The following is a 7,995-nucleotide window of genomic DNA, read 5'->3' as shown; positions in this document are numbered from 1 at the left end:
TGGCGATGGGATCCACCGCCCTTAATTCCCGTTCTCCAGATCTAGGCCACCGTACTTTCTGAATAGCAGCTACGCTCACATTCACTGTTTGCAGTTCACGAGCCAAAAGGTCCATTCGTCCAGGTTCATTTAAGGTTCTGACATTCCAAGAACCGAGTTTCCATTAATTGTCCTTATTTCGTTGTTTTCTCTTTCTTCGTTTCTCTGAGTAAAGGTAAGGTTTCGCTATGCTAGCGGTCCGTACATCATTGTGCGAAAAGAGAATGAAAGAAATACGAAAAGGATCAGTTTCAAGAAGTACCAGTTTCATCAGATTCCCTAACTAACCATACTCAAGCAAAGTAAGAACAAACTATATTGCAACTATATGGTTACTTCGGTACTCATATGACCGTCAGAATGGGTTCCTCAAAGTGATGCGTTATATTTCTCAATGTTTTGATTCTATCCTAACGTTACCTTAATGTTATATCACAGACAAACAGACACAACACATTGAACATTTCTCATTGTAAACCCTACCGCACTGTGATGGGCAATAATCTCAACAGATGACTGTAGTGTGCAATAGTCTAAGGCAAGGGAATTGATTATGTGCGTCTGTGATTGTACCTTCACTATCGGAACTACGGGTAATTTTTATCTAACTGCAATCACTCTCTCATACTCGAAGTGTGCCTCGACCAAATTGGCACAACGACGCCCTATACGCTCTCTGACCAAAGCGCAGGATTAATCTTCTACACCGAATACAAAGAATCTTCTCGCTTGTCTCTCTTGTCACAATATATAATCCCCCTTATTCTGCGAGTCACGTGACTCTCTCTCACCGGTGAGGTGACAATAGTCACCTCGTGTGAGGTGACTCTCCATGTAAATCAAATGGAGAGTCACCTCACACGAGGTGACTATTGTCACCTCACCGGTGAGAGAGAGTCACGTGACTCGCAGAATAGGGGGGAATGACTTCCTGCAGAAACTTCAGCAACTGCTTTTCCTTGTCATCGTCGTTGCATAACGCCGCATGTAGGCTGGTTGATTCAATCCCCCTTATTCTGCGAGTCACGTGACTCTCTCTCACCGGTGAGGTGACAATAGTCACCTCGTGTGAGGTGACTCTCCATTTGATTTGCATGGAGAGTCACCTCACACGAGGTGACAATTGTCACCTCACCGGTGAGAGAGAGTCACGTGACTCGCAGAATAAGGGGGAATATCGTATTTCACTCTGGCAGTTTCAAACTTCCTGCAGTGCAAAATCACATGGCTGCCATCCACGGCAGTCCAACAGCATTTGCAAACCGGGTGGTGATGATTTTTTTCAGCAAAAACTCGTGTCCGAGAGTGTCGGCGGAATTTTGCTGGTCGATTCACTTTTTGATTCCGCGTTTAACCTGTGGACTTCCGTCAAGTGCGCCCAGCGTTCTTCCCATAACAGACGAATGAATAGCATGGTTCATTACCGTGATGACAGGCTTCACCGGGATGGCGTCGTTGAGTGGCGGACTGTTGCGTGCTACGCCGGTGAGCCGATCTGTTTCTTCGTTGCCATGGATGCCAGCGTGACCGGGAATCCAACAAAGTTGTATCGGGCGGTTTCGTAACAGCCCTTCGATCTCTTGGATCCAGGGGTGCTGTAATTTGCCACTTTCTGTGGCCAAAAGGCAACTTTCAGAGTCGGACAAGATGATCAACTCGTTTGATAGGTTCGTGTAGAGAGTCGATTTGATCGCAAAGGCCTCCGTCGAAAAAACGCTACACTGCCACAGAACATACCTGCACTGCGTTGTCACACTTTGGCCCGTCAGTGTAGACAACCGAGGCACGCTTGAACCGGTTTGAGAGTAATTCAGCCACACAATACGTGGCTTGGGTTCATTCTACGATCGGTTGGTGAAACGCGTCGGGTTGGTTGCTACAACAGGAAGGTCGACATTTCTGTGATCCTTCTCCAGCATGCGGATGGCAGTGCGATCTAAAGCCTGAAGAACCAGGAGGTCAAACGGTAAGGTACCCGTTTCAGCCATAATCGCTGGAACCGGGCTGGTGACGTACGCTCCAGAGGCGAACCAGACCATCTGGTTGTAGAGAAGGCGCGAAGTGACGATTGCCGAGCCGATACACAACAAAGAGTCACGTTGCCCACGCGGAATCTTAGCCCCGATCATTTTCATGATTCGCAGCCTTGATTCGCATGTAGTTTTAATTGTCATGCAAATGTTGTTTGAAAGTCAGTGTCCGGTCGAGCGTAACGCTGATGATCTTCAGTCGCGTCGCCTTCGGTACAACTACCCGATCGGTGCCGTTTGCTGGGCTCCCGGCGGCTGTTTGGACTGCCGTAGAAGATGCTGGATTTTGTTGAGGAGATTTTAAAACCGACGCTTTCACGATACAGAGGTTGCTTCTTATTCCTCCGTACTACCAGCAAGATATCGTCTGCATACAGGAGTACGGTAACTGTATGGGGCACCATTCTGAAGATCGATTGTACTGCTACCAGAAACAGGGTGACCGAAAGTACTGACCCTTGAGGAACGCCGTTCTCCAATGGCATTTCACCGTATGAATGTCCTTCCACGTTCACCCGGAATGATCTGTCGGCGAGGAAACTGTTCAGTACGTTGAACATCCGCCCCCCGATCTGCCATTTTCGTAGAGTACGCAATATGCCGAATCTCCTAGTAGTGTCGTACGCCTTGGGGAGATCGAGAGATGCTATCAAACAACGTTGATCTCTGTTGGGCAGTGACCTATCCAACTCCGCCAAGTAAATATCGGTGCCCCGGCCAGCTCTGAAGGCGTGTTGCCTTTTGTTGAGTCGTCAATTCGACTCTAGCTCGGTGGTTAATCTTCGCTTCACGATTTGCTCGAACAGTTTCACAATACAGTTGGTCAAAGTGATGGGTCGGAAAAACACCGCTATGCCATACTCTGTTGAGCAGCTCCAGTAGCGGATGGAGGAAGTTTTCGGAGTCGGGACCTGTAGTTCCGTTCCACTTTTTTCCTCGCCATTTGAAACAATGGAGGATAGCTAGAGGTCGCCGATCTCATACAGTAGTGCTTCGTTAGTTCTTCTGCAACTTCTTCCGCATTATTCGTGTATCCGTCGGAATGTTTGATAACAGCCCTGCTGTGCTGCCACTTGCTCCTCAGAGTGTTGAACGTCTGCCACCTTTCTGCCGTACGATGAATTCTTCCCATGATCGACACTTGGGTTCCTTCTCTTCCTTCTTGGCCGTTGCCTTCCCTTCTGGAACTTTTGACGTAGGACTACGTCTTTCAGGAAGGGTGCCAATCCAGCGAAAGATAACGAAAATTGGTCAGACTTTAAATGCTAATAACTTGGCTAATAATCAATGGATTTTGATGATTTGTATGTCGACCGATTCGGCAGTTTTATAAGATTTGTGTGGTTTTTCAAACATTATAAATGTTAAATATTTAAATAGCTAAAAATTAAGAAATATGGAAACTTTCAAATTTTGCATACATTTTCTTCGACCGCATGGTGCTGACGCCTAGCACAGCCATCAGGAAGTTGGCCCCTAACAACACAAGCCGAAGCCGCATAATAATCATTCAGTTCGCTGCAGCGTGGACATCGTAGTATTTTTATCTATTCATTCACCTACATCACCTAAATGCAGAATAAAAGGAGGGGCATAGAAAGATAATCCAAATGCTTAAGTAAGCGAAACGTAGAAAGTTTAGTTGCAGTTATTGTTTGGCTGCCGAGTGATAAACCGGGTGTTTGTTGCGTTACTGAAAACGAAACTAGCTCAGAGAGTGAATAACTTTTACTCAGTTGTTTGTCACTTTTACTTGTTCGTATGAAATTTTTTCTTTAAGCGTTCATTATTCAACGCATGAGCAACTCTCCCTACGAATCATTCTCAGAGTAATATTCGTTTTCAATGTAATGCTTGCCATCTCGGCTAGGAATTTGGAATATTGGATAGTCATCAAATTTCATGTTTTAACCTGACAGCACGGCCAGAAAGCAGGTTTCTGTATTCAGTGAAGTTATTCGGATAGACTATACCTATCGCATGATTGGCCTCTTAATTGAGAATTCACTCACCATGCAGCGCTAGTAACATTTGATTCAAAGGATTGCTTAAGCAGTCTACATTCACTGAAAACGAATCGTATTCAGAGAGTGAGCCACTTTTTCATGCGCTGAGTGACCAACGCTTTTATAAATGTATCCTTACGAATGAGCAAAAGTTACTCACTCTCTGAGTAATAGTTTCGTTGTCTGTGTTTCGACTAGATAGGAGATTGCTATATCTAGTAATGTTATTCAGATGGATAAGACCTATGGTATGCTGGACTATTGTATATCGGGAAATCGGGAAAAAGCCGGAAATTCTAAATCACCTGGAGAAGTCCGTGAATTTCGATGATGAAGCGGGAAAAAAAATATACATCGTCCTCTCTTTGGAAAATAATAATCTTCTCAACTACTAGATTTTCCGGATACAATCACTTTGAAGAACTTTTTCGATAATTTTGATGAAAATTCCAAAAGAATTTAGAAGAATTTATGAATGAATTATAGAGACAATAAGATACAAATTACAATGGAATTATTGGAAGTATTTTGAGTTTTGACTACAACACCAAATTCAATTATTTAAGTTCAAAGTAGAATTATTAGGTGATTATGTGGGAAATTACATGACGATTGTAAAGAGGATTACAGGTTAATTTCTTATAAATATTCTAAATAAATCCCGAGAAGAATGTACAGAGAGTTCTTAGAACTTCAAAGAAACTCGAGAACATTGAATTCTGAGGTAATTTCAAGATAATTTCAAGTGAATTCTAATAAAAGTTCAAAGGGACATCCGTGAAAAATATCAAGGGTTTCGAATTTTCAATTAAATTTCGAAACCATTTAGGGGAATTTACGTATTCTCGTCAATCTAAGCAGCATCCGCACTTCTATTAGCATTTTCACAGCGTCACGCACATATATGACGTGTCTGTTTGTTTCAATTCATCTGCTGCTTGCTTCTCTATCCATTCCAATCGACAGAATTCTTCAAAACTGTTTGAAAGCGTTTTTACAACGCTCTAAACTTCTCAGGTGAGTGTGACTATTGTCGGCAGCCTCTTTTTCTTCGGCAACCTTCCCATTAGAACTGCGTGTTAACCAGCTGTTCTATTATCGGCAACTCGAAATCAGCCCCATTTTGTATTACGTATGCTTCATTTGAAGAAAAATCTGGCATAAAAGGATTGCTCGGTCCTACAAATATAATCAGATTGAAGCTGAAAGACTAAAGAATCATTTGGATACATTCAGGGAAGTGTGTTGATGGTAAAACATAGTGAAATTAACGTTTAAATTTTGATTGCCGAAAACAGTCAATGGGTGCCGAAGCCGACATTTACCCTATGTTGTCAATTATATTATTGAATGGAACAGCAAAATAAGGTCGTAGTTCTACGTCAAAAATGCGGTCGTGCTTTGAACACAATCCTCAACTTTTTCAGGACATCCACTGTATCTGCACCCACTGCTCTGGTGCGAATCAGTGCTCTCAGCAAGGGGTAAGTCACTCAGCACATTATGCCAAAATTAGATTCGGCACTGCTTGGGCACATCCATCGGCAGACCTTCGGCACAATCTCGTAGGCATTGGATTGTTGCAAATAAAATGCGAGCACTGCTGGACAACTGTCCTTGCACATTACGTGCTGTTTGACTGTATGTTCAGGAACATCCTTTAGTTGAATTTACCAAAGAAACTCAGACCAGCAGTTCACTTATAGATCTAAATACGAAATGTAGGTTCTAGAGTGAGAACTCAAGAGGACTTAATCAGGACTTCATCATCCTCTATACAACAATGTTCTCCACCGGTTTCGGCCGCTGTTTTTCACATCACAAAAGGCTAGGCTTCTGGTCTACCTTTGAGGGCATTATAATACCCTATAACACAGGACTTTTATTATCCTATGAACACAAAACACTAACATTTCCCACTCCTGCCACTTCCCGTGTCATCCTCAATCCGATTTATGCTTGCGATTTCAAACCAAAACATTCAAGGTGTCAAAATACCGGGTTGCCGGGATGGGTATTTTACAAACAATTGCAGCTTGCTCTATGACCGGCAACATCGGCACATCTGCGGCGCACATGCGGTACACTGACAAAAAAGATGACGAAAGATTGGTGTGCGGAGTGACCTACCCCTTGGCTCTCAGCTATTTGCGAAGCTGTTTAGCTGTCATTTCCACCTCCGGGCACCACCATGGTACCGATTTAGGACCGACGCGATCGGATGTTCGAGGTATGCTAGCTGTTGCTGCTAACAGTATCCGGTTGACGAACTCTTCCACTCCAACTTCAGCGCCCGGTTTGATGCTGCTAGCAATCCACCGTGCAAAGGATGTCCACTACGCTTGATCATAGATGGAGGGAGGGGGATGTTAAATTTTGTTTTCAATCCCAGACCCCTTAAATTTATATCTAAGAGAATAATTCAGAAAGTCTTTACTTTTAGAAGAATTATGGCTATGGTGACTGAAGGGACTTGTAAAACTTTCTCTTTTGTTTTAGTTTTGATTTATAGTAGGTACTTTTAATTTGATTCCGTTTAATAGGATTTGCTTTGTGTCGCTTCCTTAATAAAATTGTTACGGTTATTTTGCTAAACGACGTGTTCCGGGTATCATCCAAAACATTTGTGTAATAATTCTATGATTTGGGATTTCATTCGTTTATGGCATTTTTTAGGGTTACTACTAGTATTTTGCTTCACTACTCTACTATTTTGCAGAACCCTTCCTAAAACAGCTGCTATCAAGCTACCATACAGAGAAAAGTATCATTCAATAATAGGGAAAAAGGTTGGACGGTCACAAGAAAGCAGTTGGTACAGATTATCACAAATACTCTTATATTCACATTCAGAAAAAAGAGCACCCACAGCCCTTCCCTCTCCTTCTAGGAAAAGGCACCGTTTTGATAAACCATACAACGGAATGAGTCAAACTAGACATCTTAAGGACAACAGAAAAGAAATAGCAAACATAATGAATTAAAATATCTATTAAACTAAAACTAAAAGAGAAAAAAAAAACATTGTTGCTGCAAAAAGATACCATACAGAAGAAACAAAAAAATAGTAGAAGAAAAACAGAGAAAAATCTAAGAAAACTGAAGTCTATATATTTAATACAAAAAATACAAAAAGAAAAAAAGAAAATAAAGAAAAAAATATATTAACATATATTGTTGTTGTTGGCTATGCCATATTGAATCGGAAAGAAACTAGAATTTCTCAAATCACAGAAGACAGTGAAAACTGAAACAAGAAACTTTAATAAGCAAATTAAAGTGTTATAACAAAAAAAAAAGAAGTGAAAACGAAGCAACAGAAACCGTTTGTTGTTAGTAGATTGCACCAGTGCAAAGTAAGAATTAATATTGAAACAAGACTTTTGCTTTGATGTACAAACAAAAAACGCCCACATTGCATTGAAGGTCTTCTGTTTGAGCTTAAATTCGCCTCAGTTGCCAAACCCGAGCCCTCTAATAGCGTTTCGTTTATTTCTTTTCAGGGAACATTACTTTTAACAATCATCCATCCACCATCACCACACAGTTCATCATCACCATCACCACGAACCACCATCATCACCCCTTTGTTGCTGACTCTTGAGTGGTCGGATCCATCGGTTAGTTTGATTTGTAATATCGAAATCGAACAGAAAAAAAAAAAATGATACAACAATTGTAAAAGTGCACACTCGTATAAGACAATATCGATAATCAATTAATCAAGTTTAGAGATGGCAAGAAACAACAAAAAACGCAAGCAAAACGAAGTCGAAAAATGAATATAATCAGCTGTAACGTTACGTTTGTTGGGCAAGACAAAATGTTATGGAATGGAGGAATCGATCAAGTCTGAAGAAGGGAAAATCGACAGATATTATTTTCCTTAACAACACACACTCACACATGCACTCACAAAA

This window comes from Ochlerotatus camptorhynchus, unplaced genomic scaffold, assembly GCF_037179485.1.
Source record: "Ochlerotatus camptorhynchus isolate MF236.1 unplaced genomic scaffold, CSIRO-AGI_Acam_v1.1 ptg000299l, whole genome shotgun sequence".
Lineage (NCBI taxonomy): Eukaryota > Metazoa > Arthropoda > Insecta > Diptera > Culicidae > Ochlerotatus > Ochlerotatus camptorhynchus.
Note: the sequence above shows the minus strand (reverse complement) of the source record.